The sequence below is a fragment of the Ambystoma mexicanum genome, chromosome 13 (assembly GCF_040938575.1).
Source record: "Ambystoma mexicanum isolate Mex_15411 chromosome 13, UKY_AmexF1_1, whole genome shotgun sequence".
NCBI classification, from domain to species: Eukaryota; Metazoa; Chordata; class Amphibia; order Caudata; family Ambystomatidae; genus Ambystoma; species Ambystoma mexicanum.
This window is the reverse complement of record NC_090938.1, coordinates 605,071,458-605,094,748: the sequence shown is the minus strand read 5'-3', so window position 1 is coordinate 605,094,748 and position 23,291 is coordinate 605,071,458. Positions and strand designations below refer to the sequence as shown.

Genomic DNA, 23,291 nt, shown 5'->3' with positions numbered 1-23,291 from the left:
TACTTGATCAATATCATGAGATTGAATTAATCGAAAAGGTAAAATATCAATAAAAAGTTCCATTAGTGAGGATCTATTTTTAAAGAAAACTCAGTATTATCCTTGAAGAGAGCTGCCAACAGCAACACATTTTTCCTTCCACGTAGTGCCTTTACCAGATCTGCATACAGAGGGGAAGTTGATTCTGTCAGGCAAGTAATGCAAGTACTTTAAAAGTTAACCATTGGCGCTACATTGTGGGAGGACCTATTAAAAACCATGTCCTACCTTGCAAAATCAACGAAGATTGAATTGGGGTTTGATGGACCTTCTAAAATTTGATCTCGACTGTCTTCCGATGATAGATGTGAAGTAGCATGAACGGCTGATGTCCTAGCATCACTGATCCTCATACTGTCCAATTCAACCACTTCCTTCTCTAAAGCCATACTAGACTCACCCTTTGCGCTCTCCTTGTTTCTAGGATTTACAGCTGAAAGGTAGTTCTGACATCAGCAGGCGTTTTAAGATAGGGGAGAATACTCATCTCTGTTGACGTACCCATCAAGTTTATAGCTCCCTTTGTTTTGTTTTTTTTACTGATCTTTTTTCTTTTTAGTTTTAGTCAGATCTATCAGGGAACTCGACCCTGCTGATTCTTCCTCTCAATATATTACCATTATATCTACCTTACAGAAAGTAGCCACTGTGTTGAATCCAGCTGTGTTTTGGAAATGTAGCCACTATTCTGAATCTAGCTGCACTTTTAGATGACAAATATCCTCGGGCACGGCCCTACAAATGCATGCATCTGCAATCATACGCCACATGATGGCACATAGGACAACACCTCTAGATGCAATTAAGTCCCACAGTAAAAATGTGGTTTAGCTGGACACATAATCAGTCTCCTTGGCTTGCATACTCTCCCAACAGCCTTCACAACAACCAATCACAAGCCAGCTCTACATAGGTCTCTAGCAGAGACTTAGTCAGCCCTACCTATCGGAGTACTGACTAAAATGCAAACACACATTGTAAATTCCTGACCAATCTCTCACACCTCAGACTTCAGTCCTCTAAGGCCATTCACCTAGACTGCTTTGAGGCCATAACATTGGGAAAAGGCGCTGTACAAGTGCCATATTACACTACATTATATTTTCCGGATGAAACCCTTGGAATGTTTTTATTTTTTTTTTTAAATTTTTAAGAGTGCTCCCTTTTCTTGGCTCAAATTGTTTTCTTTTTCTTTTGGCACTTCTTATGGTTCTTCCTTGGGCGTTTTGCAGCTATCCTTTGCATAAGGGGTTGTTCCGGTGGGATGCTGCCACCGCCCTTAATGTTACAGGGGAAGTTTACCACTTCAGCTGCCAGTAAATGGGAGGGGCTAAGAAAAGACTCCAATTGAAGGTCAGCCCAGTCTGATGTTTGTGGGAGATCCTCGAGATCTGGGATCTCAATAGGGGCTGATACAGATGCCGGATCCCTCTGCAAATTAATCAAAGCACTGTTCTGACCTTGTAGCGCCTTCCAGATAACTTGCAACATTTGTAACACATATACATTCCCCATTGAGGGAGTCTTGTAGTCTCACAAATGACTGTAAAGCCACATGAATCGCCAAATTTGAGCCGTTCACAGTATGCCCACCATCCAATGACCTATTGAGCAGTGTATTATGAACCTCTCACATGAAGACCTGTACAGGAAGTGCCTTATCGCCCACAGTGTTTGACCTTCCTTCCTTTACTGGGTTTTCATTCAGATCCTAAGATTGAGCCATAGAGACTGCAAATAAATCCAGGGTTGCTGATACAAGGTCAACGTCTTGACTAATGGTCCCCTTATTGCCCTCATTTTATAGACTATGACAAAGCTGGAGGAAGGAATTTTCAAATTCCTCTAGGGGGGGTCTATCGCTTGTCTGGGCCAAGGCGTTTCTCTTACTCATGCTGCTAACTGATATAGTTAACAAAAAAGTTGTGAATCAACCCCAATTCATGCGCTTGCTGCTAGATTTGTAAAAATAGTGTGTCGCAGAGAAATCTAAATTGAGGGGCGCTTCCCTGACGTCCTTTTTTGTAATGTAAAGCACTAAATAAGAAGAGTGCCACGTTCCTAACAGCACCTTGCCACCATTCTGTTAATAGTAATTATTTAGAGAATTCCAATTGAATTGTGAATACAAAGACTATAATGTAAATTTGATTTCTTTCCTGTGAGCCAATACGCGTTTCGAGCCTAGCTCGTCTTCAGGGCTCAGTGATGAACAATACATTAGTTTGATTTTTGTTTCATCATCAATCAAATCATATGAGCGACCATGTGGTGTTAGTAACTTAAACATGCCACGGTAAGCGAATACTTTTATTATCGAATAACCAAAAGCAGAAATTGTGCCGAAATATCATTGAAAGCAGATAGTTTCAAAAACAAGTTAAATGAACTAAACCCATCACAGTAAAGGAATAGGAGAAATGAAAAGACAATTAAAGATGTAAAATTAAAAGTTAATAAATCACAGTTAGTACATTGTTCTTTGATCATTATTTTCTCATTTACATTTTGGTGCATGAATTATAAAGATAAACCATAGTGATAGTGAATATCGCGTTCACGCTGTTACCTTTGTTGAGAACACAGCCGCAACTGTTCAATGGCCAAGTGTACCTATACAATGCCAAACAGTCCTCATATTTCTTGAATGAATGAAGGTGCATCTCTAATGCCACACTTTTTTATTTTTTATTGTCTATTTTCATTTCTCCTTCTATTCCTTTATTGTGATGGGTTTCAGTTTATTTTAGTTATATGATCATAAAAGTATTCACTTATTGTGGCACGTTTAAGTTACTAACACCACATGGTCGCTCATATGATTCTGATGGGTGATTAACTAAAAAGCAAACTAATTTATTGTACATCATTGAGCCCATGAAGAAGAGCTAGGCACGAAACGCGTGTTGGCTCACAGGAAATACATCTGATTTACATTATAGCCTTTGTATTCACAATTCAATTGGAATTCTCCAAGTAATTACTATTAATAGAATAGTGGTAAGGCACTGTTAGGAACCTAGTCACTTTTTTCTTTTTCAGAACTGATTTAGTTCCCTTTGGAGTTTCATCTCGGCCCAAAATGATTTTATCTTCTGAAAACCCAATCTGGGTAATGTCTTTCAATCCCAGATTATTGGTAAGCATTTCATTTAAGACTGCTTCGTTTAGTTTATTTAGCATGCGTTAGCATGCGTTAGCAGAATTGGACTCGACGTCATAATTGGCACGCTTTGCAGATTATATCTTTGATGGGGACCGTAGCAAACATATAGCACAGCAGAAGAGGACCAATGCCAGGTGTTAAGAAACTTAATCTATAGGCCGTTAGACCTACCTAAACTCTTGGTGCAGATCTTTTGTCTGGTAGACCATCACTCTCCGTGCCCTTTCTACTCCATCAACTGCACTAACTGCACTCTGCAGATTCACTCCTTGCCTGGACGACTGCTTTAGCTTCCTGCAGTGCTTCTCCAATAGCAGTCCTTACTGAAACACTGGCTATGTGAAAACATTCTCACAAAACTCTGCAGCCGCACTCCACACACATGACTTTAGTCATTCCCAATATTAGTTTGCAAGCATGAAAACTCTGTTTGGTGCCAAGAAAGGATTTGCATAAATCTTCTACCACATAACATGCACACTGCTCCTCTAAATGGAATTGTTCTTAAATAACTTTTTAGTTACATTACCTATTTGTAGTGCGCTATTTTAAAGTCTCTAAAGAAATGAAATTGTAACCAAACCGGTTTGTTGTACTACACTGGGGATAAAACACTCAGATTAGATGTTTTACTGTGGAACCGGATACCCAATGCATAAAACATGAACGAGAACCAGTTTCCTGTGACTCATGCCTTAACAGTAGCAAATTCGAAAATGCGTTCACATTCTACTCTGGGGGTCCAACAGGAAGCAGAGAATCAGAAGATGAATATCACCACCCATCAAACTTCTGGACTTTGCAAAGAAGCATTACAAATAGACGTATCCTATCGTTCTGCCGACAGGAATTACTTGAAGTAATTTACTTCAAAGGAATTCTGCCACAAAAAGAACTGAATTATACAGGGGTTTGGGGATATTTTAAAAGGGGTGGGGAGCGACTGGGTTTAGGAGTACTAGTAAAGGGAAAGAGGAGGCTTTGGGGAAGCCCCCAAATTAACCCCCAAAATAAAAAATAAATACAAATTAGATTAGTTTTCTTCTGCAGAATTCCTTCAAAGTAAATTACTTCAAAGGAATTCCTTTTGGTAAAACGACATAGAACCAAACTGGAAATCTAGTTTGCTTTATTATGATACGATGCTCGGTATATTTCAGTGGGTTTAGAGCAAGAAGGGAAGGGTTACACAACTGGGATGGCACTAGATTCATAATGTGTTACAGAGCAATGCATCGAGCAGTATTGGTAGCCAACACTTGCCATGGGTGGTTCATGGAACGGTCTTAGTCATCTGACTGGAAAAAAAACATCTCTCTCAATCAGTAAGAAAATGCCATCTGTAAATTCTGGAAGGAACCGGAGGAATCAAACTCCATGCTCTCCAATGTTTAAGTACCTCTGTGGAAAAATGGAAAGCCCTCATAGTCAAAAGGTATGTAGTAACATATTGCCCCACACAGTGGAGCTCTGAACGTGCAGAGAAACGCACCTGAATCTGTCTCATCAAGAGAATGTGAGGTTATTTCAAATGATCTCAAACTTGTGGAGCGTTAACAAGATTGAAAATTCATTTATAATCAACCTGGAATGTGGCCATAGAATGATTTATGAAATCGGCGTTTCCCCTTCTGGCAGTCAGTATGCAGATTTAATTGCTGGCGAGTCATGGTTTTGATGCTTCTGGTCTTTCATTACCAAGGCAGGGAAACAGAAGACTTGCACAATAAAAAAAATAAAAACTTTAAGTAGGTCTGCGTGGACGATATAATATGCGAGGTGGGAAGTGACAGACGCAAGAAATAATGTAATTTTAGGGGGTAGTCGCAGGAATGGTGGGACTCCATAGACAGAGCAAATGTTAGTGAAATAATCTATTCTAGAACAAGAAGGGCGCTGTTGTAGCATATGGAATAGGAGTGCTCTGTTAAGCTGCACCCCCAAACTGCAGACTTGCTGGGTGAGGGTTGAAGGTGGGCCCAAAAAGCTAGGCTACTCAAATGACAGTAGTGCATGGGCCACAAAAGTGATGGGTGGAAGGTTTTGAATGATTCTGAACCATTGTCATTTCTCTGGGCAACCTTCCACAGCACCGATGTTTTAGCCAGTCTGCACCATTGCAAAAGGGGTCTAACCATATGCAAATCAGTCAGGTACTGCCACCAATGGTAACAGCCCAGCCAAACCTGCTGCCATGTCCCCCTCTGCATGGAAACACAAGCAACTCCAGACATGTTTCAGCCTTGGGCCTCCTCAGTGAGGTGCAGCTTGGTTCCCTATGGCACAGCGAGCAAGTGACCCACGTGTAACTCACACAGTGAGACAAACTAACAATAAAAGAGATGGGTGGAAGGTTTTGAATGAATCTGAACCACTGTCATTGCTCTGGACAACCTGCCACACAACCGTTTTTTAGCCCGTCTGACCCAAGCTACTTCTCACTGATGAGGCCCAACAAGTCTGAAACATGTTTGTGGATGCTTGTGTTCTCGTGTAGAAGGGATGTGACTTACCAGTTCGGGCTGGACTGCCCCTTTTGGGGTGGGACCAAGCCTGATTTGCCTATGGTCTTTCCCCTTCTGTAATGGCTTGGCAAGCGAATAATGCTGGTCTGGAGTGTTGCCCAGAGCAATGGCAGTGGTTAGCTTGTTTCTAAACCTTCCAGCCATCACCTCATGTGTTTTGCAGTAGTGCATGGCCGCATGGCCCACGAGCAGAATCAGTTTTTTCGTCCAATGAAGCACAACTAGTTTACATGCACCCAGTGCTGAAAAAAGGAAGAATGCACAGTTTGCCAAGCAACAGTGGTCCTCAAACCCCCTACCTAAGGTTTAGGTGAACCAATGTATAACCAAAGTACGCATGATATCCAACGTTAACCCCTATGAGGTGGACTAGTGGGAATCAGTGTAATTGACTATCCTCCTCGTACTCCATCAGTAATAAGGGGTCAAGAGAGTTATTAACTCAGTTTGACCGGGTTTGTGCTGTTTCAAAGAAAAGCTGAGAACAAGGCTTTGGGCATACTGACTACCCCTACTGACTTTGCAAGGAATTTGAGCAGCACTTTGAGGTGGATAGCGTTGAATGTTGCTCAACTACTTTAGAAATGTAGGTGTAAAATTCAGACTTCGGTATGAAACCTGGCAGGGAAGACCCAGTCGTTCATCTGTCTGAGGTTCACAAATGGAATACAATGACAACATCAACCATTAAACCACAGAGGATGAATCTGGCATTAAGCATTACTACCTGACAGGTCTGATTTACTTGCTTTGCCTTGGAATGTTCCATGCCACATCTGTGATGGAATCCAGATTGAAATCGTTCAACAAGTTGATCTCCAGATGGAAAGAGAGTTGGTAAGAGGCAAGTTTAAAAAAACATTAGTAGTACATGGTAGGCTTGAAAGGGGTCAACAGCCAGCCAGGATGTCAAAATACAGATGGTTTATTCGGCGACTAACCAAAATGTCTGTCTTTTAGATGTATCAGAAATGTCTTTCTTTGGTTCCCACCATGGGCAAATCCTTTAGGCCATCCGTTTGATCTATTTTGAGTGGCACTTCTATGAATGAGCAACTGATCAGCCTTTCAAATGGAGCACATTATTGTTTGCAAGACAAAAATTCAGAAATGCAATACATAACATGAGAAACTATTTTGAGTCAAATAAATCCACTCATGAGCAGTGACAACACAGAAAAATGAGAGCACGTCCAAAAAGCTGCAACACTGAATCTACGGAAGATGCAGAGCCTAAAGAAGACCCCCCCCCCACACAGCCACAGGAGAGTACTCATAAAACAAGAGTGCTACTTACAATATCCGGACATCCAGCCTGTACAATTCCCCAACCAACTCAAACACCTGCACAGCCCTTCTCTCTAGAAGCTGCAATTTTTCGGCTGGCCTATGTAGAAAGAGAAACAATAGAAGAAGTGCTTTATTGTAGCTCTAGCTGAATAAGGCAGAAAGGTGGACAATGGGTACTTCACATGCTGCACATCCATGAACTGTTATGGTTAAAGCCGTCAACTTTCAATGCCCTTCAGACTTTACAAAATGTAGTGCTGACATTTAAAATCCAATGTCAAGGTAGAAAATCTGTAGAGATTGTGGGTGTAAAGACAGAGTGGAAGTCTTACCAGAGTTGTCCTAGCTCCTTGATTGCGAAAGAGGAAACGGCTCATGTTGTTCAATTAAACCAGGTTTTTAAGAGGTCATGGGCAATGATAACACTAGTGGTCAGCAGAAAAAGGCAAATGAACCACCAAGATGAGCCAGATCAACCTTTTTATAAGCAATCACCAAATAAGTACTCTTGAAAATTGGGTCCCAATATGGGCAACATCTGGCTACTAAAAATTGGTTGATTACAATGTAAAGCTTAAAAAGAAATAAAAATTAAAGCAATGGTTTGCCTCAAAAACAAGAATATGTTGTTAACCCAGCGCTGACTAATTTGTCTAAACAGCTTTCTTAAGAGATGCATCAAACAGTTTTAGTATGAAGGAGAAAGTACATTTTGACAAGACATAACAAGAATTGAGAAAACCCATTGTCTCAATATGAAACCTGTTCTTGCACATCTACAAAGATAAAGTGCATTGAATTCAGAGTAGAATCGGTTGGTTTTGGAAGGAAATACTGCATCAAATGAAGTTTACTGCATGTAGACCTGAAAACCGCGATGAAAGCGACTGATCATTCATTTTTAGTTCGGAGAGACTCCTGGCAAGATTGCCTCTGTCCCCCATTCCCCTTAATTTGCAGTGGCCTGGACAAATAACTTTGTAAGACATCACTCACTGATCTCTGCCTTGTTGCACATTGCACAGAGCAGAGCACAGTTTGTCTGAAGGTTGGTCAGCCTTCAATGTTCTCATTCGAGGGCATGGCTGATGGCATTCGAATTTTGGATACCTTGAAAGGTTACAATTGTACCCAAGTACAACTGGGGACACACAAAACATTGACATTTTCTAAAATGACATATTAGAAATGTCTTCTGACTATTATAAAAGGCATTACAGATCAAGAGATTTACAGTGAAACAATAGATGATTCCCTGTTGTGATTTTACATGTAATACAAGAGCCAAATGTTGAGTGCCAATGATTAGAAAGTACATTGATCCATCATGGAATCTTCAATAGTATTCAAAATCATGAACATCTCTGCCTATGTGTAGGGTTTTGGAACACCTAAAATAACAAGTGTCCGCAAGTGTTGACTGTTGGACTGTGAAAACGTTGCTGGCGCCTGGTCGTAACGCCAAAAACCATCTGCTTTTTGTTACTTTGGACTCTGCAATTTGGAACTAGTAGGCAAGAGGAAAGACTGTGTGCCTCTAAACACGCTTGGCTGCCGTACCTACTGACCCAGAGAAAGTAAATAACCTAAGTTCTATAGCGAGCGTTACTCACTTGTACTCATTGTACTCGCTTGTACTTGCTATACATTTGTATTTACTGCTTCTCTAAACGTCACTCCATGAACTAAACACCCCCCTTATTTTTTTTCCTCGCCCTCTCCATAGCCACTCCTCCGCACTGTTGACTGCTCCTCCCCCTGCCCTGCTCCTGATTGGCTGCAAATTCAACAACTCCCCGGGTCATGCGCACCTGAAGTGTCCGCAAGTGTTGCCTGTTGGACTGTTCGACGGTGAGGCAACTGGTTGGTGGAGTGACCTGTGACTCAACTCACTGAAAGTAAGTAATAAATTAAATACCTAATAGTAGCCTGCCTACATTCTGCTGTATTCGCTCATTTGATACCGTTAGCCCAAAGCGCAGGGATTTTTAATGTGAATACCTAATACCTAATAGTAGTCTGCCTACACTCTGCTGTATTTGCTCATTTGATACTGATAGTCCAAAGCGCAAGGATTTTGAAATTTGTTTTATATTAGTTTTGAGTATGGTTGGGAGTTTACGTAGTGGGCAAAGTATCTCCAAAGCTAAATCGGATGTATGGATCAGTGCTTATCCAAATCACATGATTCAAGCACGGAGGAAACTATCCCCATGCTTTATGCATCTCTAGTAAGGGAACGAGAAATGGATGGTAATACTGTCCTGTATAGCCTTCAATCTTTGTCAGTTGAACCTAATGATAGTGTGGGCACTAGCTTGGGTACCCATTTGGATGCTAATGTGGGGGTAGGATATATTCACGATGAGTCACCATATACGACACCCTATAAAGGGAAGGAAATATACAAAAAAAAAGTTCCCCTCCACCCAAAAGGAACTTAAAAATGAAATATCAGATATGTCCATTATGGCCCCCGCACTAGCCAATGAGTGGGAAAAGCGTTTTCGCATTTCCCTGGGACCAAGCTCACCAGCTGTACTTCTCCCCTCTGAAATTGAAAGCATATGTCTGCATAATCTTAATGATGGGACGTATGGTGTTTCTACTTCAGAACATGACAATGTACCAGTTCTTTCACTCCCGAGGCATTCAACCAGCTCTCTCACGAATCAGACAGTGTGGGAGCTATCCGGGATAGGGTCAGCTTTGGATTTACATAAGGTGATTTTTGAGGATGAGGACAAGTAATTTACTAGTAAAGATGGTATGAATAACAACTCAGGCTCCGATGAAAACATTGGTACCAATCCAATAGATGGAGGTGAAGAAAATGTGTAATTTCCGGTTACAACATCTATCCTATATCTATTGAACAAAAGACCCGACCTCACACTCAAGCTCATCTGAATTACATAAAGGATAATATGTCAGATTTGTTGGGGAAAATATGTAAAATAGAAGGTTTCATGTTGGCTTATGTGACTTGTTAGTCTGAGGGAATGAATTCATTAGACTCCGGTATTCTAAAAATGACACAAACGGTAGAACAGGGAAGCACGGCTCAAGCACTCGTACTGAGGAAATGTCATATGCAAAAGCACTGACAGAAGGGGCAAAAATAGAGACTGTATCGGCGGACTTATCCTCTCCTGCATTATTAAGGGCCATTCATTAGATTATGTGTTTCAGCATTTAATGTCACAACACCGCTCTACTAATAATGGCAATGAATGTGCTACTTATGTGGCCGATTCCGACACTATAGTGCCTGGAGAGGTGGAAGACCATCCAAATAGCCCCTCACCCCTCATAAAATTGATTGAGAATGCTGACATCATTTCTGTTAAGCAGGAGAGTGGTAGTTTGCCAATAGGACCAGTTGTGGGACTGCGTAATACTGTAACCAATGCTGAGATAGAGGGAAACTATCATGAAGTTTCTGCCACAGTTTTTATTCTCGTAAAATGAAACGCACACAGACGAAGGTGCTTAAAAAAAAAAGTCAACCAAAAAAGAATAAAAAAAGCAACCCAAATATACAAGAGATTTAAAAATTAAAAAAAACAAAAAATAAGGGAAACCAAAGTATTGCAAATAGTGGCCAAGGGACAGAGATGAGTGTCAACAAAACGATTCAGCCAATGAGCTAGTGATAGATTTAACTCGACTCAATGAGGAATCTAAAGCATTGCTCAATTTGGCGCTGCCTCTAGAACAAAAACTAAAATCATATAGAGGGAAGGTTCATGAAAATCAGGGGGTTGGTCAAAGTAACGTGGCTCTCTATGTATCAAACTTTCAGAAACAAGGTCGATTATCAACCTACTATCCCTACTATCCGACAGTCAAAAATAAAACAAGCAGAAATGAAAGTACAAATGATGACAAAACAACCACCCATAACGTAGGAAAATCTCGAAGTCCTCTTAACGCTGGGGCCAGAGACGAAAGTGTAGGACTTGGAGAATAAACAAGTCGCTCAGCAGCGCAATGGTGTTAGTGTCGAATGTAGGGGATGGTAAAAAAAAAAAACTGGCTGTACCAATAGGGAATGAAATTGATAAAACACAGGACAATATTCCCAAAAACTCTATTTATGAAGATAGGGACTTTACCACCCAACCACAAAATTCACAAAAAAACGAGATAGAAATGGGCGAAATCTCCTTTACAAGGGACTGACGGTACATTTTGGGATGGCAAAGTGACCCTAAAACGAGTGGCCAGCAAAGACTGAATAGATAATTTCTGTTATATGTCTTTAAAGGTAGCCCCCAATTGAGGACATTACATTCTGATGATATAGAATGGGTCAGACTGGCAAACGACAACCTGCGTATGATTTGTGTTCCTCAATCTACAAATCATAGCTCAGCTGTTGTGGGAACACAGGAAAGATTTTTAATTACGTGGTTTAGGCCTACATCTATTCCGGTCTATAGAAGAGGCGGATGCCTTTTTCGACGCACCACTTGCCATTGAACAAGCTCTATCTGGAGACGAGAATACCTCGTCCAGCTCGGAACAGGTGGCAGACTTCATTACCCACATTTCAGCACTGGTAGGAGTGGCTTCAAACTTAACTTGGTTGGTGCCGCTGATGACTTCCATAATGGCTATGGCGGCAAAACAAAAGCAATCCTAGTCAATCTGAATTTATGTTCATCTCATGGAATTGCTGTGGGATGAAAAATCTGGGGCGATTGGCTCAAATGTTCAGAGAGTCTGAGGTCCCGCGTAGTTTTATTCATACAAGCATGTTGCATGCCCCACACCAGAATTGAGAACATTAGCCTGCGCCGTATCTAGATAGGATTGTAAATGTTAGCATGTGCCACACCTAGATGGAACTTGGATGTTAGCATGTGCCACACCTAGAATTGAGAACATTAGTCTGCGCCGTATCTACATAGGATTGTGAATGTTAGCATATGCTACACCTAGATGGAATTTGGATGTTAGGATGCCCCACACCAGAATTGAGAACACTAGCCTGCGCCGTATCTAGATAATTGTGAAGACTAGCGAGTGCCACACTCAGACGGAACTATGTAGATCAGCAAGTACTACACTTAGAACTGTGAATGTTAGCATGTTAAATGTAATCTAACCCACTAACCGATTTAAGCTCAAACTCCCTGCATAGTTATCTCACAAAAAACTCACAACCATCTCTCGCACAACAAGCTGCACGCACTTCACCACACCACAACAACACATAAGCCGCACCAACAGCACACGCGGACTGACACCGATCCAATATTCGCACCAAGCTCAACACCTGGTGTCTACTGAGTTGAAGCTGCCAACAGTACATCACTCCTCCATCTATCCTACTCCCTCTTAACCTTACTAACCCATCCCACCTTCATGTTTCCAGATCCACCAGAGCGCCTGGGGACCAATTCCGTTGGTGACGGTGCGCTATACAAGTACCTTTAACATAACATAACATAACAAGAAACCATGATTTTGAATTAGTTTGTGGTGGATGGATATGGAACCTTCAGTGCACGTGCACGACAAGGACTGACTGGCCGTCCTCCTGGTGGTGTGGCGATATTGATCAGTAACGCAATCAATCACAAATCTAAAATCATACATACTGCTGACAGTATTTTGGCCGTTTTATTTAGTCTATTTGGATATCCCCTATATGTATACCTATTGGTATGTGTATATTAATCCAGCAGCCTCCACTCTAGAAAATGTTTTAGATGTACTAGATGCCATTCTCGAGGTTGCAACAAAGCAAAACCCAAATTACGTGATATTGATTGGAGGGGATTTTAACTCCACTTGCTTTAGTTCGGGTTTAATTGATGTAAATATTAAAACATCCAAGCGAAAATATATTTTAGCTAATCGGGGGAAGCAATGAACAAGTCACTCTCTTACCTGGTAACTTTCTTTCAATGGGATGGTCCGATGACTTATTCCATATCTACGACAGTAATCACCACAGCTGTGCTGCTTCGGAAAATCTTTCAGCGTCTGTGTCTTGCGTTGATATGCTGTCTGAGGGCCTCCGTGGAGCCGACGTCACCGGATGTTTTAAGTAGAACGCACGACGCCCTTAGCCTCAGTTGTAGTTTTTTTCCCCAGAACGTGTGGCACCAATCTACTGCCAGTATGACCACAGAAAGCCTTGCGGAAACGTAAGCTGCAATCGCATAAGAAATTCTGTAGCGGGGCAGGTAGGGAGGGAGCGATATGGAATACGTCGTCGGACCATCCCATCGAAAGAACGTTACCAGGTAAGAGAGTAACTTGTTCTTCAAAGGGATTGGGTCCTCCAACGTATTCCATATATATGACAGACTCCCAAAGCAGTACCAACGTATGGAGGAGGGAAAAACAATTTAGAATATAGAAATTTAGAATGCCCAATCAAATTGCAGAGTAAAGGACTGCCTTGCCAAAGGCCAGATCCTGCCCATAGATAGAATCTAGGGAGAAGTATCTTACAAACGTATGGACTGAAGCCCAAGTGGCTGCTTCACGAATAGGAACACCCCTCTGCAGGGCAGTAGAGGCAGCCATACCCCTAGTAGAATGGGCCCGTAAACCTACCGGAGGGTCCTTACCCGCCAAGCAGTAACATTCAGAAATTGCCAGGATAATCCATCTAGACAAAGTCTGCTTAGAAACAGCTTGTCCCAAACGCCTTCCAGTGTAACCAATAAAGAGCTGATCGTCCACTCTGACCTGGGACATGCATGAAATGTAGAAATTTAAAGCTCTCTTAGGATCTAACCTATGGAGCCTCTCCTCGTCCTTAACAGGATGCAGAGTTGGATAAAATGCCGAAATAATGACCTTCTGGTTTAAATGAAATTCCGATACAACTTTCGGAAGAAACGAAGGACAGACTAAGGATAACACTGTCCTTATGAAACACAGTGAAGGGTGGCTTAACTGCGGAAGTGACCGCAACTAAAAATACAGTTTTAAGGGTTAACAGTCTCAAAGAACAAGAATGTAAAGGCTCAAATGGAGCACCCATTAGGAACTTTAGCACAAGGTTCAAATCCAAACCGGGCACCTGGAAAGGGGACGGTGGGAACACATTAGTGAGTCCTTTCAGAAACTGAGAAATTAAAAGAATTTTGAAATAAGAACACGCCTCAGACGAGCGCTTAAATATGGACAGCGCCGCCAGGTAACCTTTAATGGTACCCACTTGCAGGCCCTTGTGGGTTAACGAAAGCAAAAAGGACAGAACCACAGGAATGTCACATGAAAAAGGATCCACATTCTTAACCGTGCACCAGTCGCAGAACTTTCTCCAACGGCAATGGTACAGGGACTTTGTTGCCGGCCGTCTGGCTGAAAGCAACACCTCCATCACGTCTTCAGGGAGGTCCCAATCCTTATACCTCAACCTTTCAGAAGCCAAGCGTGAAGGTTGAGGGATATCACCTCTGGATGGAGAACCTGACCCCCCTCCCGTGAGAGCAGATTGTCTCTGTAGGGAAGACGACATGGAGGGCAGATGGACAAGTCGAGAAGGTCCGGGTACCACGTCCTACGGGCCCACGCCGGAGCAATGAGGATCATCCGGGAACCGAACCTCCGCAGCCTCCGCAGCACTTGCGGGATGACGGGGACTGGAGGTAATGCGTACAGCAGTGGGAAGGACCACTCCGCACAAATGCGTCCCCTAAGGCTCCTCTTGGAGGAAATTCCCACAAGCAGAACCTTTCGCACTTCCGGTTGACACTGGAGGCGAAGAGGTCCACTTGTGGGGTCCCCCCAAATGGCGAAGATCTCCAGGAGAATCTCCTGAGCCAGCTCCCACTCGTGAGAGATCGCGCTCTGCCTGCTCAGAGCGTCCGCCGTCTCGTTTTCGTCTCTGGCCAGATGAACTGCCGAGATCGAAATTTCCTGCTGGATGGCCCAGAACCAGAGCTGCATCGGCTCCCTGCACAGAGGAAGTGACCCTGCCCCCCCTTATAGTTGAGGTAGTGCATGGCCACTGTGTTGTCCGTCAGAATCAGGGCATTCTTCATTCGCACAATCGGCAGAAAAGCCTTCAGGGCTAGCCTGACGGCCCTCAGCTCCAACAGATTTATGTGGAGTCTGGACTCCGAGGGAGACCAACGACCACTGACTGTCAACTCGTTGGCATGAGCTCCCCATCCAGTGAGGGATGCGTCCGTCACGATCGCCGCCTCCGGCAAGGGTCGCCAAAATGGAGCCCCCCTCATCAGATTGCCTTCGGGGGCCCACCACAGAAGGTCCTGGGCGACCGAGGGTGGCACCTGAACGGGGTCCGACATCCTGCCGGAGCACTGTGACCACTGCATCTTGAGAGCCCATTGCAGAGATCTCATCCGCAACCTGGTCTCTGGCACCAAAGGAATGCAGGACGCCATGAGGCTGAGCAACCTCAAGAACTCGAACGCCGGGAGACTCTGGGCATGTTGAAACTTGTGCACCATCTGCTGAATGTGAGGAGCCCTCACCTGGGGAGGAAAACACTGCCCCAAGGACGTGTTGAGCACTGCTCTGATGTACTGGAGCTGCTGAGTTGGCGTCAAGTGGGATTTCAAGTTGAGGGAGAAGCCCAGCTTGTGAAGGGAGTGGCAGGGGACGGACAGATGATCCAGGACTTGCTCAGGAGAGCGCGCCCTGATCAACCAATCGTCCAGGTAGGGGAATTCCCCCTTCCCTGAGATACGCTGCCACCACCACCATGAGCTTGGTGAAGACCCTCGGGCGGAGGTCAATCCGGACGGCAGGACACGAAACTGAAAGTGTGAGTCGCCAACTGCAAACCTCAGGTACTTCTTGTGCTTGGGATGGATCGGCACATGAAAGTAAACGTCCTTGAGGTCGAGAGACACCAACCAGTCCTGAAGTTGAAGGGCCTGGAGGACTTGGGAAAGAGTAACCATCTTGAACTTGTCCTTCCTGAGGAGCTTGTTCAAACCGCGCAAGTCCATGATTGGTCTCAATCCCCCGTCTTTCTTTGAAATCAAAAAATAAGGGGAATACCATCCCTTGCTCCTCTCCGCTTCAGGCACCAGTTCTATGGCGCCTTTCTCCAGCAGGGATTGTATTTCCTGCGCAAGGAGCGGATCCGGACTCTTCAAAGAGAGATTCCCTGCTGGATTGTTGTGAGGCCTATGCCAGAAAGGAAGACAGTAGCCGTGGGCTATGATCTCCAGAACCCACACATCTGAAGTAATGGCACACCATTCTACAAGATGCTGCACCAGCCTTCCCCCAACCGGCGAACCATGGGACATGGCCTCATGACTGAGCTGAAGCCGCTGCGGCAGTGCCTGAGGGCAAAGAGGCAACTACCCGAGCAGCCTTGGCACCTCGAGTACCCTGTTTTCCACCTCTGGCACTCCTACTGTGGCCCCTTTGACTTGCAGCTCCTCTCGATCTACCAAAGGATGAGTAATATCGAAGGAACCTCCCCTCCATTGCTGTCCCCTAGGACGAAAAGGCGGAGGTTGGTGAACTGCAGCGCTCAATGACTTTGCTGCAGCTTTTGAGGTCTGCAACCTCTCAAGGCTCTCGTCAGCCTTGCTGCCAAAAAAATGTTCACCATCAAAGAGCATGTTGAGGAGCCGGGCTTGCACATCAGGAGCAAACCCAGACTTCCGCAACCAGGCAAATCTGCGCATCACGGTGCTCGCCGCCATGGACCGGCTGACACAGTCTGCCATGTCCAGGTCCGACTGAACGGATTCACACATGGCATCCTTGCCATCCTGAACGAGGGCAAGAAAACCATCCCGTTCCTCCCCTTCAGGAACATGTTCAGCCGCCAAAGACACACAATTCCACAGATTGTGCGTGAAACGTGCTAAGGCACACACGGAGTTGGCTGCCTATAAAGCCATACCCTCTGAAGAAAACACTTTCTTCGCCCAGCCATCAAAAACGTTTCTCGTCCCTATCATGGGGGATGGTAGGGTATGATGCCTGCTTTGCTGGGGCCGTAGCCGCCTGCACCACCAAACTCTCCGGAGTGGGGTGCGCCGTCAAGTAGCAGGGGTCACTACTGGCTGGACAGTATTTTTTCGGCAAAGACTTGCTCACTGCCAGGAGACTCTGCGGAGCAGTCCAAGCCGCCGTCACCCTTCTCTGTAAAGCCATATGAAATGGCAGCAGCGGGTCAGTGGGTGGACCTTGGTCAAGGATATCTGTCAGGTCATCCTGCAGAAAAGCCACTGGTGGCGCAGATCACCCCAAGTACTCCGTCACCCTCGACATGTGGCGCCTGTATGAAGATTCAGCATGCGTACTAGGCTCAGGCCTGCCAAACTCGACCTCCGGGGAGGTATCAAGACCACTGGCGCATTTCAAAGACTGATGCAGGTCTTCCAACTGGCTATGACCAGATAACAGGTCGTCAGGAACCTCATCGGGTACCAAACCTTCATCAGACCCTTCATCCACCTCAGAGATATAATCCAGAGGCTGGAATAAATCCCTAGATGAGGGCACAGAAAAATGTTGAAATACAGGCCTTGCTGACTTCTTCAGGGCATTCATCAGAGTTTCCACCGATGCACAGGGTACCTCTGGTAAAGCCTCCACAAAAGGCGTCGAGGGCTTCGCCGGAATCGAGGGTGGTGCCCCAAGCGTGTCTTTTGACGGCCTCCGCGACTTCCTCGGAGGCGGAGCCTCGAGAGAGTCCCTCAACGGACATGGCGCCGATGGCATCAACATCTTCTTAGAAGACCTCAAAGGTTCTGCCGGTGTCAAGGGCGTCGAGGGTCCGGGACCTGGAGCGGGCATGGCTAGAGCGATCTACCTTGTCCGATCGGGACCTCTAAGGCTCCTGATGATCGCGCCGACCGCCCGAGCCCGAAGGCGTGCGAGCGGTGGCCCTAGCACATTCCCTGCCAGCTTCTTTCGAAGGCACGGACGGAACGGAGCCCTGCGATTGGAAAATCACCATCATATCCATACGAAATGCATCCCATTCCGCAGGAGAGGAATGCTTGTTGGGGCAAGCAACCCGCCGTCTGGCGGAGTCCTCGGGCGAGGACGGGGAAGGCAACGGCGCTTCTGCGAGTGCCTCAAGGAGGCAGAGAAATGGCAGGAAACACTCCGGGACCGAGACCCCCTGGACTTACGCAAACGACATGGAGCCGCCCCTCGAATCGTCGGTCGAAAGCCCAGCGGATTTCGACTTTTGGGGTTTGGAAACTCTACCTACAGTAAGCTGCTTCTTCCGCTCCCGCAAGGCCTTGGACGTTAACGACTGGCAATCGTCACAGTCATCGGTGGCGTGGTCCTCGCCGAGGCACCAGAGGCAGACGTCGTGCGGGTCCGTAAGTGACATCTTGGAAGCGCAGTCCCGACACTTCTTGAATCCCGACCGCGGGGTGGAAGAAGACGAAGACATGATATCTTCACAAACACCAAGTTCGAAGAACCGATAGAAGTAACAGAAGAACTGAGTCGCGCCAAGATCTCCGAAGCAAACACGTTCGCGGAAAAAACAGAACTGAGGCTACGGGCGTCGTGTGTCCTACTTATAACATCCGGTGACATCGGCTTGACGGAGGCCCTCGAGGACAGCGTATCGACATCATTGACGCAGGAGCTGAACATTTTCCGAAGCAGCACAGCTGTGGTGATTACCTGTCATAGATTACCTGTCAACCAATCTCTTCGAAACTCTCATTGCCAAGTTGCTCAACTGAGCTTAATCTTGTCAAGGTCTAAACAAAAACCACGGCACATTTCAACAGTCAGTTCATAAGTAGGCGTGGAAACACCTATCAAATCCCAAACCTCACACTTCTGAAAAGCATCCATTGCCTCCTATTACATAAAAGAAGCCAAACTCAAATGTGGAAGACCATTGACCACATGTACAAAACCAACTTTGCATGGCAAGCCCCAGAGAGCATCCACAACTGCCATTAGCTTGGTGAAGACCCTTGGGGCGGAGGTCAGCCCAAATGGCAGAAGCTGAAATTTATAGTGAAAACTGCCAATGGCGAACCTCAGGTACTCTGTGCTTGAGATGCATAGGCACATGAAAGTAAGCATCCTGAAGGTCGAGGGATACCAATCAATCCTGCAACTGGAGGGCCTGAAGGATCTGAGAAAGGGTTACCATCTGAAACTTGTCCTTCCTGAGGAATTTGATCAACTCCTTAAAGTCCAAGATGTATCTCATTCTTCCCTCCTTTTTCGGCATTAGGCAGTATGGGGAGTACCAACCCTTGTTCCTCTCCGCTACAGGTACTGGTTCTATAGCACCTTTCTCTAGTAGTTCTAAAATCTCTTGCATAAGGAGCGGATCTGGAAACGTCAAAGAGTTGTTCCCCGGTGGATGATTCTGAGGAGTGTGTAGGAAAGGCGGGCAGTAACCTTGGGCAATTGTCTCCAATGCAAAAGCAAATGAAGTAATAGCCTGCCATTCTGTCAGATGTTGAGTTAACCTGCCTCCTATTGTGTTTTGTGTGGTTGAGACCTCAGAGGGTTTTGGAGTAGCTGACGCAGATGCTGAGGGAAAGGCAGCACCTGCCGATGCAGACTTGGTACCTTTTCCCCATCCACCACGAGTGAATTATCTCTGGCCCCTTTGAGCTGGCTGCCCTCTGCCTTTTCTGAATGAGGACCAAAAACAAAAGGGCTTTCCCCTCCAGGACGTACCTGTGGGGCCGTTTGGAGTTTGACGAATTGTAGCCCCAAGGGACTTGGCCGCCGCTTTGGAGGTTTGCAATTTCTCCAAACTGTCATTAGCATGTTTGCCAAATAGAGAGGTGCCATCAAAGGGCATATTTAGAAGTCTGGCTTGCACATCAGGAGCAAAACCAGATTTCCGCAACCACGCAAACCTGCGGATTGTCGTACTGGCTGCCATGGCTCTGCTGATGCTGTCAGCAGAGTCGAGACCTGTTAGGAGGGACTCGCACATCGCACCCTTCCCGTCCTTGATGATGATCAAGAATGCGTCTCGCTCCTGCCCTTCTGGGAGATGGTCATCCGCCATTGAAGCGCACTCCCAAATTGTGTGGCTGAATCTCGCCAGCGTGCAAGTGGCGTTAGCTGATTCAAGAGTCATGCTGCATGCCAAGAAGAACTTTTTGGCCATGGCGTCAAATTTCTTGTCCTCCCTATCTTGGAGTATTGTGAGGTATGCCGATTGTGTGCCTGATGAAGTTGCAGCCTGCACTACTAAACTCTCTGGGGTCGGATGCTTAGATAAGTACAGAGGGTCTGAAACCAACGTTCTGTATTTCGCTGAGAGTTTTTTTTATCAATTGCAGGAATTACTTCCGGAGTTTCCCAGTTTGCAGTCACTGTTTTCTGTAATGCTGCATGGAAAGGAACTATAGGGTCTTCCTGAGGTCCCTTATTTAAGATGTCTGTTAGTTATTCTGGTGAAAAGTGGGTGTAGGCATTGACCACCCCATGAACTCCATTATTCTACCCATAAGTGATCTATAAGACACCTCTGGATGGTCACCAGGTTCTGGCTTGCTGAAGTCTTCCTCTGTAGAGGTGTCTATGCCACTGGCCTCCTATAAAGATTCTTGTATCTCTCTCAGTCTGACTTTTTCTGATATCTTGTCTTGTGGATTGTAAACCAAAAGGCCTTTTAGAATCAGAGTCTTCCCCTTCCTCATAAATAGAAGATAAAGCTCTGAAATAATCAGAGTGTGGGAGAGGTGTAAAAGTCATTTCAAGTGAAAAGGGAGCCATACTTGTCATCACTCCTTGAGAAAGAGTCGTAGCTGTCGATGTAGACGTCATGGGTCTCGATATAATGGGAAAGGGCATCGATATACTGGAGGATGGTCTCAATGTTGTCAACGGAATTGGTACTTTACTCGATATCGTCTAGGGAATCAACGCCATCTTCGATGCCTCGGGTGCGGGTGGCGTGGACGGGGCATGAGGCCTTGATGACTTTTCTTTCATCGGAGCTGATGACGCAGTCTTGCGTTTCGAAGGTGTAGTCAACGTCTTATGCATCGAAGAGGCCTGGTCTCTACTCGAGGGTTCGTGGCACTCGAGGATTTTGTCTTGCCGAGGTCGACGACTTACAGAGTTTATTTTTATCTTGTTTTTTACCTGGTGTATCACCTCTAGGCATCTCTGAGCGGGGGCAAGGCCACGTTCTCTAAAACCCTTAGCATTTTTAAGCAAATTTCTTCCCACTTAGCCGGAGAGCTGTGTTACGTGGGGCCGGTGACCCTTTCTGGCGATTTGGAGGATGAAGAGGAGGGTGATCTATGGCGCCTCTGTGTTTCGATTTAGATGACTGGCGAGAACCACTACGAGATCTTGAGCGGGAATGTTTTCTCCTTCGACGAGACGAATGTCTCAACTCGCCCGAGGACAATTTCGAAGGGGTTGAAGATTTAACGGTCTTACTTTTTTCCAGCTTCACCCTAAGCTCCCTCAAGGCTTTCGCCGTCATGGACATACATTTCTCACACTCTGAGCACGGGTGCTTTGGGGCGAGGCATCATAAGCAGACCCTGTGAGGATCGGGGAAAGACATCTTTTTACCACAATCCCGGCATTTTTTTAAACCGGGTCGAGGCATCGATGAAGCTGACGAAGATGCCATCGTAGATTGAAGATTTTCTTCACAGAAATTCAAAGTTTTTCTAAGATTCTCTGAGGAACTAAGCATTAAGTCTCCGAGGCTTACGAAGCATGAAAAAACAGAACTGAGCAACGGACGCTGCGCGAGACAATTTATACCTATGGTGACGTCAGCACCGATACAGAGACCTTCGAGGGACACCGACTCGAGGGACGCCGACACGCAGCACCCTCTACTGAAAAAAAAAGTCTGAGGCCAGCAAGCTGGAAGTGGATTTATCAAAGATAAGGAATACATGGGAGGACACAATCAATTTGAAAGTATGGTTTACAGTCCCTTCCTTGATTGCAAGGAAAACTAATAGAATCACCAGGAAAATACATTTAATGTACTAGATAATGGCTTGGCGAGTCTTATTTTTATGCTTTCCCATTTTGAATACTTAAGGATTGGTAGTCTTGTACAGAGTGCAAAATGTGCATTCTCCACTAGCCAATGACTAGTGATGTTGGACTCTTGGTGAGTCAGATATGGTGTGCTGTGTGTATGTATAGAATTGAGGTGGCAAATTACTTTTTAATGGCTGTCTAGTAACTTGCAACTTCACTTTGTCCTCACTGGTTTAGTATTCTCTTTTTATTCATAGTGTCTTGTTCTTTGTTGAATTACTTGGTTGATGAATTTTGAAATGTCTCTATGATTTATTATGCACGGATGTGCTAATTTTGTATGTATCTGATTGAGTAACTTCTGGCATTTTCTACCAAAATAAAGTAAACATGAAGTGGAAAGCATCTCAGGATTTTCAGATTGCATCTGACATTCTAGACCTGTCAAGAAATCAATAAGTCAACAAGTGCAAAAAATGAATTAATTTTTTTAGGGACAACATTGTACAAGAAAACAAAAAACTCCTTCATAGGAGAGAATTTCCTATGAAGCAGAAGTACCAGTTCTTAATGTCTGTTCACCGGACTGCTTTCAGAACAGATGAATTTTCCTGCCCAAAGACTTCATGCAGTCCTATTGTTCCTCATGCATTGCTGCGCAATACCACTTCAATAAGAATTATCATAGAACCTGGCCACACTGGGGCTACCTCACATTGATTCAAACTTCACTTCATTGTTGATTCAGAGACAGGAATTTCCTGCAAGGAATTATTTATTTTTCAGAAGCCAGCAAGGCAGCTATCAGTGGTGACCGATACAAGGTTGGGGAGCTCAGATAGATCATCTGTTGACCAAGAGACAAAGTCGGATAGAAAGGATAAATGTACCACAAATCCTAGATAGAGAGTTCATGTGGCTCTGAAAACCTTTCTTCTGTTGGCGTCCAGCTAAATCACACAGACAATGCAATGATAGTGTCTTACTTTAACAAGCAAACCTTCTTAGAGGTCAGAAGTCGGCTGAATGGCACACACAAAACAATTTCTCACATGCATAAAATGTGTTAAAGACGCATCCTTCCTCCCAAAGGGTGTTTCAAATAAACGAGACTGACAATCTCATTGTCATCTTATTTCCCAAATACTTCCAGACTTGCAGAGAGGTTCTTAAAACGTTGATTGTTAGGAGAGCCCCCTGTTATTCTGCCGCCCTTGTGAGAAATCCACCAATATCAGATTTCCAAAGCAACCACCTGGACGTCTATGCAAACTTTAGCCAGCCATTCTTTGAATTCTAATGTGAAAGCTGATGCTCAGGTCAGACAAGCTCACTTA

At 44.9% G+C, this 23,291-nt stretch overlaps 1 protein-coding gene across 7 annotated transcripts in view; it reads right to left on the bottom strand.

Moving 5' to 3' along the window:
- Window positions 1-23,291, bottom strand: part of LOC138521540 (signal transducer and activator of transcription 5B) — a 1,967,228-nt gene that overhangs the window by 1,638,052 nt on the left and 305,885 nt on the right. For 5 of the 7 annotated variants that reach the window (XM_069634461.1, XM_069634460.1, XM_069634455.1 and 2 more), the window contains exon 2: window positions 7,028-7,117. The exons of the other annotated variants lie outside the window; for them this stretch is intronic. The gene's annotated coding sequence lies outside the window, so the exon portion shown is untranslated. The remainder of the gene's footprint in view (window positions 1-7,027; window positions 7,118-23,291) is intronic. 7 annotated transcript variants of the gene reach the window in all.